An 11,169-nucleotide genomic window follows, 5' to 3' on the forward strand; every position below is an offset into this window, starting at 1 on the left:
ACGTAAACAAAAATAAGTCATCGAGTGGGAGATCTAAATCTAGAGAGAGATCTAAATCCCCAAGAAAACCTGTAAAGGTGGTGTGCTAGAAATGCGGAAAGGAAGGGCACTACAAAAGGGACTATAAATCTAAAGCTCTTGACAAAGGAAAGGGATCTGATGATGCTCCTTCTAGAGAGGCAAAAACCACCTCAGATGAAGGAGGGGATGTGTACCTCGCTTCTTCAAGTACACATGTAGATCATGAGGCATGGTTGATTGACTCAGGTGCATCCTTTCAGTTCACACCACATAGAGAGTAGTTCTGTGAGTATGAGAAATATGATGGTGGTGATGCCTTCTTAGAGGATGATAGGAAGGCTAGAATCATTGGTCGCAGAAAATTAAAGTGGAAGTTGCAAGGTGGAAGGGTTAGAAAACCTCCGAATGTTCTGCATATTCCTGCATTGGCCAGAAATCTAATTTTTTTAAGCAAGTTTGATGATGTAGGTGTAAAAATAGTGTTCGAGAAGGATTCCTGCAAGATGGTTCGGGGAGCACTGGTATTGAAGCAGGGAGTACGGACTGGAACTTTGTATAAGATGCAAGGTAGCATTGTTGTTGATGGGTGCAACAGTTATGTGGTTCTTAAAAGTGGAGCAGAAAATCTAGTGGTCTCTGGAGAGAAGACAATGTTGTGGCATCAATGGCTTGGAAATATTGGAGAGAAGGGTGTTCGAATACTTCATGGTAAAGGTATGGTAGAAGTTATGAGTAATAGCTCTCTGGATTTTGATTTTTGTGAAAAATGTGTATATGGGAAGTAGAATTGGGTAAGTTTCCTCTCTGGTGGTAAGAGGGTGAAACAAATATTAGAGCTTGTGCACAGTGATGTATTTAGACCTGTGAAGGTTCCATCACTGGGTAAGTCTGTGTACTATGTATCATTTGTAGATGACTTCTCAAGGAATACATGGATATATTTCCTTAAGAAGAAATCTCAAGTCTTTGACAAGTTTAAAGAATTTAAGGCTCTGGTGGAAAACCAAACAAAGAAGAAGATAAAGGTGTTGAGGATAGATAATGGTGGAGAGTCTTACAATAAGGAATTTGAAGAATTCAGTAAGAAGTGTGGTATAGCACAGCAGAAGACTACTCCATACACACCTGAACAAAATGGAGTTGTAGAAAGAATGAACAAGACGTTGATGGAAAGGGTAAGAAGCATGCTCAGTGGTGTTGGGTTAGGACAAGAATTCTCGATAGAGGTGCTGGAGATAGCACATTACCTGGTCAACAGATCACCTTCATCAACGTTGGAGGATAATACTCCACAAGAGGTATGGACTGGTAAGAAACCCTCTTTTTCACATCTGAGGGTATTTGGATGTGAGGCATATGTACATGTTCCAAAGGAGAAAATAACCAAGTTGGATAGTAAATCTGAAAAATGCATCTTTATTAGGTATAAGGATGGTTTAAAGGGTTATAAGCTTTGGAACCTAGTAACAAGGAAGGTTGTGTACAACTGAGATGTCGTGTTCAGAGAGGCAAAAGATGTTATTAAACATGAAGTCCAACTAAAGGAGCCAAAGAAGATAGAGTTTGAGCTTAAGGAGGAAGAATCAGACTCTACCGTAGAGGAGGAATCATAAGATGAAGAGCCACAAACTCTGGGTGTGAGAAGATCAGTTCGAGAAAGAAGGCAGCCAGAAAGGTATAGTCCATCTGCTTTCTATTCAATTTTTTCTCTATCTATTACTGATGATGATCCCAGAACTGTGAAGGAAGTAGTAGATTCAGAGGATGACAAACGTTGGGAAGAGGCCATGGTTGATGAAATGGCATCTTTGCACAAAAATGAGGCATGGGATATGGTGGAGTTGGCGGCTGGAACGAAACCCATTGGTAGTAAATGGGTGTTCAAGAAGAAGACAAATGGAGAAGGAAAAGTGGAGAAATACAAAGCTCGGTTGGTAGCAAAAGGTTATTCCTAGGTGTCGGGAATTGATTTTGGTGATATTTTTTCTCCTATTTCCAAGATAGCTTCTATTAGATTACTTTTATTTGTTGCTACTGCTTTTGATTTTTTGGTAGAATAGATGGATGTGAAGACAACATTTCTTCACGGGGATCTGGAAGAGGAGATCTACATGAAGCAACCTGAAGGCTTTGTGGTGAAGTGTAAGAAAGAATTGGTATTCAAGTTAAAGAAGTCTCTGTATGGGTCAAAATAGTCACCAAGGATGTGGTATCAGAAATTCGATACATTTATATGGGGACTTGGCTACACCAGTAGCAAAGAAGATCACTGTGTGTATTTTAAATTAATTGGTGATCGTGTTATTTATTTGGTCTTGTATGTGGATGATATGTTGCTCATTGGAAATGACAAAGAAATTATCTAAGATTTGAAGACCCAATTGTCCTCCAAATTTGACATGAGAGATCTTGTTGCTGCAAACTATATTTTGGGCATGGAAATTAAAAGAGATCGGGCAAAGAGGAAGCTTTGGTTAAACCAGAGGAAGTATGTCGAGACAATATTGTAGAGGTTTAATATGCAAGATAGTAAACCGGTGAAGGTTCTTATTCCTGTAGGTGTAAAGTTATCTGTCGAACAGTGTCCCAAGACACAAGAAGAGGAAGAGGACATGTCCCATGTTCCATATGCAAGTGCAGTCGGTAGTCTGATGTATGCAATGGTCTGTACTAGACTAGACATTGCACATGCAGTGGGAATATTGAGCAGGTTTATGTCAAAACCAAGGGAGGATCACTGGAAAATAGTGAAGCGGGTTTTCAAGTAATTGTGTGGCACTAGTGATTATGGTTTGTGCTACCAAGGAAGACCAGGATTAGACAAAGTGTTGGATACTGATGGATTTTTTGATGAAGACTGGGGTGGATGAGTAAGAAACAATTTATAGTGGCCCTATAAACTACAAAGGCAGAATACATCGAAGCCACTCATGCAAGCAAGGAAGTAGTTTGGTTGTAGAGATTGTGTTCAAGTATGGGGTTATAGGGAGCTATAAGGATAGACTGTGACAGCCAAAGTGCAATTTTCTTGGCAAAGAACCCTGCTTACCATTCAAAGACAAAGTAGATTGATGTTCATTATCACTTTGTGAGGGATATGATAGAAGACAAAAAGGTGTTGCTGGTAAAGGTGGACACTTTGAAGAATATCACAAATGCATTGACAAAATATGTGAGCTCTGATAAGTCCTCTTGGTGTAGAGAAAGAATGGGCTTTACAGGGCTAGATAAATGACCAAGCTCTGTTATGCCCCCCTATGGAAAGAAAACAACAAGTGGGAGAATGTTGGGTGTTATATTCTTTCCATGGCTAGCCCATGTAGTTAACTGGGGGGTTAGAGGGGGGCAGGATCCCCCCTTCGTTGCACTGATTATGCAACAAGGGGGTCACAAGGGAGTTTGAGGGGCCTGGATAGCCCCCCTCTACGGGATGCAGGGCAACAACTCGAGAAAATTTTTTTGGACCCTATATTAGGTTGGGTGGACCTACCTATGGTTTTGTGCATGGTTTTCTCACATGGTTTTGGACGCGATGGTTTTTGGTCCATGGTATTGGATGCTTTGGCATGTATAAATATATATTGTAACATTGAAAGGAACATAATGAAAAATCAAGCTGGTAGTCCTAGTTTTGGTATCCACGGGAAAATATCTGTGTATATGTGTTTTTACGTGTTATTCTCTCGTATTGTTTATTTTCTGTGTTTTAGAATTCGTATGTGGGTAATTTCTTTACGGTGTTAAAACCTACATATTCTTCTAATAAAGCTTGCATGAAAATAATTACCTAAGCTTTAACAACTATTGGAAGAATGTAGAAAGGCGTGAAAACTTTCCTAGAAGACATAAATAAAGAAGGAGAAAGCAATTTGAAGTATGCATCAAAGAAGTCAATTTGATTGCAACATGAAAGAAAGACTTCATAAAAATGGGAGAAGTTCACTTACACCATTTGGAACTTGAGTGAGTTGTAATATCTTGGATGAATGACATACTACTTGAAGTTTGGCAAAGAATATTGTTATCAAAAGGACAAATGTTAGATATATGGCAATACCCTTTAGCAAGAAGTTGAAGAATTATGATATCATTGATACATCATTATACCAATAGTTGATTAGTTCCTGGATATATTTGATTCAAGAACACATCGATTGGGTTGATGATGATAGAGATAATACTAATGGTTGGGAAATGATATCATTTTTTATAAGAGATTGAAGCAAAATTCTATTGTAATGTGAAGAAGGAAGATTAACAAGAAGGAAATTTGGCTACATAAAATTTTTGATGGATTACTTGATGACACGTTGGATTCAATTATGATATTAATCAAAGTTGCATGAATATTTTCATAGAACTAGGAAGGTTGAAGTGCTTCATGATTCAATAGTATGGTGGGGATAGGAGTCGCGAAGCTAGAACGGATCTCCATAGGAAAAACGAGTAGTCAATGCATTAATTAAGTTCCTTCATAAGGGATAGGATGATTATTTTTGAGACAATCTTGGGCTTGCGAATATCTCCTCCCTAGTTGAAAGGGAATGAGGATCTCCTCCCTGGTTAAGATGGATGAGGATGGACACCGTGTTCTCCATGCGTAATGTATTGTGGGTAAGACTAACATTCATAAGACTATTGAATGAACACTTGTAGGGAGAATGGTGAATTGGATAAGCATAAGGGACGTACATTTTTTAGTCATGTATTGTGGTTGACTAGGATTAACATCCTGAGTTGGATACATGGACTTAGTAAAGAATGGTCTAGAGGAAATATTTTTCCTTGGATTAGTAAATGGTCCTGCGAGGTCATACCTTGGGAACACTTGGGTGGGGTATGTTCCTTAAGAGGCAGTGGTGTCCAAATTTATGCCTCCCAAAATTGTGCTTTGATCTAGTGGAGATATAGAGCGTACTTGTCAAGGCCTTGGTAGTTTGAAAATGATGTTATGATGATTCTATCATCATTGATGCTTATCAATCAAAACCCTTTCTTATATGAATATTTCAACCTGATACTATCATGTTGAGTAATTATGAATACCTCCCTAGTTAAGAGGGAGTGTTGAAGTTGTAGCTAAAGTTTGTCTTCATAATGTAATATAAATTTATCATTGATTTATTTATTCACTATTATTATTTTTGGTCAAATCATGTTCTTCATGCTTATAGATTAAAAATTGTCCATCCAAGAATTGTTCATTTGTGTAATGTAAAGGAGGTTTCCCCCTCGAAGAGGCTTATTTCTAAGGTGTTCATCTATCTTTTCTATCTTTTTTTGAGCTGGGCTCATAACAATTTTCCTATGATTCTATAAGAGAAGGATTGTTGGTTTTCCCCCTTGTGGGGTTTTTCCATGGCTTGGAGCCTAATTTTGGTGTCTTTTGTCTCTTTGTTTTTCTAGTTGATTGAACAATTGTATAATTTCTAGATGAAGAATACATAACACATAATAAAAGGATATATAACATTCTCAAGTAATTATTAAGAAGAGGAATCATTAAACTACTATGCAATTGGTTTCTAAAAAAATATCACCCTCTAGATCATATTGAAGCCTCTACATTTGTTGAAGTTCAATGATTCTTTCTCCCAACATGACCATTGAATTTTTTTAGAGTTGATATGTTCCCTTTATTTTACTTCTCTACAGGTTTTCCATGAATTACTCGAAAGTGACATGTCATTAGATAATTATCTCCCATTAGTGGAGTTCATTCCATCCTCCGATCTACTAGCTAGATCCTCCAATACATTCTATCTTATTTCTAAATCTACTTCATTGGATGTAACATGTAGTGGTATCATAATCCAATGTGTTTTTTTATTTTGAACCTGACTAGTTCAAACATTCTATTTTTTCCTCTAGGCCTCACTTTCTAGTGAAATCCTTTGATAATGCTCTAAGAATACTATAGATTGTTGTATGGTTCTCTACCAACTAAGAGTTTATAAGGTGCTTTACCCTTAACAACCTCCCCGTTGCAGAATCATGTTGTGATTTCTTTAATTCACACTAAATTAGCCACTTTGACAGTAACCTTGATTAAAAAAAATTGTGCAATACCTTTGATGTAAAACATCTGCTCCACCTAATGGAACCTCAGTGTTTGTTGACTGCACTTTTTATTGATCATTCTAGTTTTTACCCCTAACACGGACATCCCATAGCTTATCACTTTTGTGGTCTCTTAGGTTCTTGAAATATTTGTTGTCAACCTTGAAATATTCACCATCGATTTTCCAAAAGTGTGCCCATCCAACATGCATCATTGAAAAGGTGTACACATAGAACTGAAAACTCCACTAAGGGTTGAAATTTGGAAAACACAAATTGTTTTTTAGTTAAAACATTGTAACAAAGATTTAATTCCAATACTCGTTCCATTTTGTTCACAATATTCAAAATCTGGTTGCATGGGCCTAACGCAATCCTTGTAGCTTTAACCATGTCTGAGGCTACTAGCTAAACAATCAATAACATTACCGACTTGAATAATTTAAAGAATATTAATATTTGTTTTCCATTTAGAAGATCGTTATACTCAAGGAAATGTTGTAATCACATCGTTTTCTTCACAAGTCCAAAATGGCACAACCCCTATGGTCCCTCCTTGTGTTTTCAAACTGATCTAAGTTTTTAAATATATTATTCTCTTGATATTTAACCTTTGCATGTGGTAAGATACCCTATAATGTATTTCAATTTTATCTTTTCTATAATTTAATTTAGTTACATAATCTCTCCTTCCATCAACAGAAGCCCTATTGCTTCAAAAAATTGCAAGAAGAAACAAAGAATTAATGTTTCGAGTATGCAAAACTCTATGCTGCAATATTGCTATATACTTTCAATTTACCTTTTACTCGTTCAAATTAACTGAAAGAAACAACTTACTCTTCCCATTCGAAAGAGGGAATCCATCGAAATTTAGTCTTGATAGACTTAACATCCAAGTTTTCAGCTGGAATTCATACATAATTTGAAATATGCCAATCCACATGCTTGGTTTTCATATATTGAATTATGTTCAAGACAACCATAATTTTTTCGAAATCGTCTCGAGAACTCCCTAATCTGGTATGTCAGCAGTAGCTTCTGGCCTGGACTTGATATGTTTGACTTTTTGAGGCCTCCAATTGGTCAGAAGCACTTGGCTCAAACTCAAAGACTGGTTTAGGTCCCTTGCAGGAGGACATGAATCCAATACAAATTCTTACTCAAACTTAAATGGCATCGATGAAACTAACACTGATATCTATAGTAAAAAATAACAAAATCTAAGAGGCTGAATAGCCTTCTCATTGTTTCAACACCCATGATCCAATAATGTTAAGAGGGAAGAGAAACACGTAAACCTGTCAAATCAAATGGAAAAATTGATAGGGAAAAATCTTTCCATCTATTAACAATTTATGAGAGGAAGAAATTAAGAAGAAATTGGAAAATACTTATGCAATGCTCCATCAATTAGAAACTTGAAATAAACACTGGTATATATGATTGAGATAGTGAAATCATAGGATGAGTCACCTTCTTGTTATTTGTGCCACCAAAATTTCTTACACAAGACAACAATGTAGAAACAATTTATTTGACAGAAAATTTAGCATATCAAGAATGAAAACAATGGGACCGATGTGTATGAGTGCCTTTTCAGTCACCCCATGGGAAGGTGCCATGAACTAGGTGGGGAAAACGCATAAATGGTTTGTGGAAATGAATCGTTTGAATGGTCATCGTTTCAATTTCAATAAAATTAATTTATTATAAAAATTTATGTCATGCGCAACAGGAGAGGGATGGGTGAAATCACAATCTTCCATGTTATTATCAAACAAATCATATTCCCTTCTTATTCAATCCCATCCATTGATTTTAAAATAATTAAATTTATGCAAACCTCCATCCATAAGTTGAAATAGGTATGCATGTCAGTGTAATAAAATGAAAATAATTGACACATATTTTTAGTGTATCGTTGTAAATTTGGATCACCAGCATTGGGACGTACTTCTGGGATAAGTGAATATATTTTGTACTCATGACCATTGACCTATTGTGGCAAAATTGCATGTATAATCCCATTAACTATGTTATAAATTTGACCTACGAATACAAAGAGATTGCTTTACATAAAAAAAAATAAAAAAATTAAGAGGGTTTTCACTTGAATATAAAGGGAAACTTAGTGAGACATGGAAACCCAAGTTAAACATGGCTTAATAATTTGGCATCATCAGTTAAGAAATTCAAATTCCTGTGGGTAAAACCCACGTAATTTCAAGGCACAAGTCTTAACAGCTAAAGTTATTTCGCGTAGTCTAACAAGGTGAAGGAGTTTCCTGGAAATTTATGGAAATTATGGTCATATTTAGAGAAAATCCGGCAGGGATTTTTGTAAATCCAAGTTATAGTTGTTAAACTTCAAAATTTTAGGTGTCCTAGAAATTTTTGATGGCGCTGAATCCAATTCCACTATCAAAAACACTATTCAAACACTGCCCCTACAAGATTTTTTGATATTTTTTTGCCTGGATTCTAGCCACTTTTGACAGTTTGGGCAATTCCTCCACCTCGTTAGACGACTCCAAGATATTTTATTGATATAGAGGATTGTAATTAATATCATATTTTTGATGCCCTGAAGTAGGTACTCCCCCACCTTATTATTCTCACAATTTGGTTACAAAGGAGTTACAACTCCCATGATACTTGACTTCGCGCATGTGTTTAAGTCAAATAACATGCTAAGCATTTCTCCTTTCACCTTTGTCATAATCATCTACGATAGGTGGGAAACACTAATAAGTACACAATATCTTGGTGGATTATTGAAGCGGCTCTCTATGACATTCAACCCATGATAAAATTGGTGATGAATATGGATTCTCATATTCATTTAGTACACAAACTTCAACTATGGGGACTCAGTCCACTCTGCTTTATGAAATCCTGAACTTAGAGAAAATTCAATTTTGTTAACAGTATCAAATCCAATCCCTCTATTAGTAACGAAATTACTACTTTTAACCTTCGAATCATCAACTTTATCTTGTCCATATTTTTTTCCATGACAACTCTCCACAATCCAACGCATGCACAACATTCATGAATGATCATGTTAAGAATTACTGGTGCTACACTTCAATTTACCAGTTCGTCTTCAACTACTACCATTAAATCTCTTAGAATTAGCCTCAATGTGGATCTTGTTAGGGCCTAAATCTACCTCAGGCTGAGGAGGGTAGTATCTAGGGTAACATCAAACCACTCTTAACCTGGTAGCTAGCCCTACCAGGTTAGGAGAGGGCTCTCTCCTTGTCAATCTCAGGAAAATGTGATCAATGAGGTTTGCGATGACTGATGTAAGGACTAATTTTAGGCTAGGTATATGCTCAGAGGAGTTTGATTGAATTTAATTTTGGTTTGCTCGCTCAAATGTGAAAGGCAGATTTGGGTCTGGGGAATGGACACAGTCTTGCAGAGGTTTCTGTGGGGCTAGGTAGGAAAATGGTTTAGTAATTTGAAATAAGTGATATGGAGAGTCTTAAGACTGGTGAGGATTTGAAGAGGGCATGAATGTCTCAGGTATCCTCTTCAAACAGTTAAAAAAATAAATAACTAAATAAACCCTAGGTAGAGCATTGCAACATCAATGAATTCTACCTTTATCCTTGATTCATTGAGTTAAGCTCAATAGAAAGAGATGAAGGCATACATAAACACATGTAAACTTGCATTACAGAAGGAAAAAAAATACCAAATCAAGTTGCCACAAGAATCCCACAAAATGCTACAAACCCTGGTTTATTCCTTTTCCAAACTACAGGGATGAATGTACAATAATACTCAAAGCATTCACAAGAGTCCAACTTTTACAAATGACTGAAAAACTACTAGATATAGGCAACCAGCAACTCATGCTAGGCTTTAGGGGTCGAATTCATGAGTTTAGGAGCTATTTCAACAAGATCTAAACTAAGAACTAAAAAGTAGGCAGTGGAACAGCTTGCCTCTAAAACCTAGGAAACTGATTCAATCAGTTGCAAACTACCTTTTCATGATGAATCTACCTCTATGAGTGAAGTTAGCATATTTGCATCAAAACCCATCAAATCACATCAAATTACATCATGAGTTTTACTTTATAAAGAGAAAAGTCAAACTGAGAAGAAACTAGGCAAAAAATAGAGTTTTTTGGCCAAAATGAGAAAATTTCATCCTGTGCGCCGCGCTACTTTGGAGCTGATTTTGGAGGCCTTTCCTTTCACCAAATTTGCTCCAAGTGGTCTTGTTGGAAAGGTATACCTGTCTGATTTCTAGAAAAAGTGGAATTTCTGAATTTTTTCTTTAATTGTGCCTCCAAAAATGAGTTCTCCCAACACTGCTTCCTGTGTGGCCAAAAAGGGGCAGAAAGGGCATTTTTGAGGTGTTTTTGACCTTCTTGGAAGCTCAAAACCTGTCAAAATTTCTTGGCCATATGAGGGAAGTCATATTATTCCATGAAAAATACAAAAATTCTAAGATTTCTTCAAAAGGAGGTCCCTAGCAAAAGCGCGCACTAGGTGGTGCGACATACCAAGTAGAAAAACTTGTTTTTTAGGCCAAAAATTCAAAATTTGCAAGTGTCCTTCATCAAGTGTTGTGTTGAGCTAAGGAAGCCTCAACTAAGACCTGGAGTCTATCTTGCTCTTTTCTCTTCCTTAATGCTTTCTTCAACTTGACCCTCAAAATCCTGATTCTTGCTTTGCATACCTTGTTTCTTGCCAAGTAGTGGTAGGCCATGTGCCTCAACAACTTTTTCTCTATGTTGGCCTTCTCCAGCATCCTTTCCAAGTGCATGTTCATCCTCTCAAGCCAAGATTCACGACCATCTTGAATTTCTTGTTCAAGTGTTGTCAACTTGGTTTTCCTCCTCTTGGCAGCTTGTCGGTTTTCCTTTATGTTTTGTTGCTCCATAATGGTTTTTTGGTCCTCTAACTATTTGTTTCTCTGCTGCAAATAGTTGATTATCCACTTGGCTCTTTCTAGGTTGAAAGAAAAATGATGAATGTCATCTTGCTTCTCCTGAATGATCTCTTTGAGCTTTGAGGTCAAATGAGTGTCATCATCCTGAATAAGAATTAAATCTGCCTCTTGACC

This window comes from Pinus tabuliformis, chromosome 6 (genome assembly GCF_031772625.1).
Source record: "Pinus tabuliformis cultivar Carrire ecotype Pingquan chromosome 6, CPIR1, whole genome shotgun sequence".
Classification (NCBI taxonomy): domain Eukaryota; kingdom Viridiplantae; phylum Streptophyta; class Pinopsida; order Pinales; family Pinaceae; genus Pinus; species Pinus tabuliformis.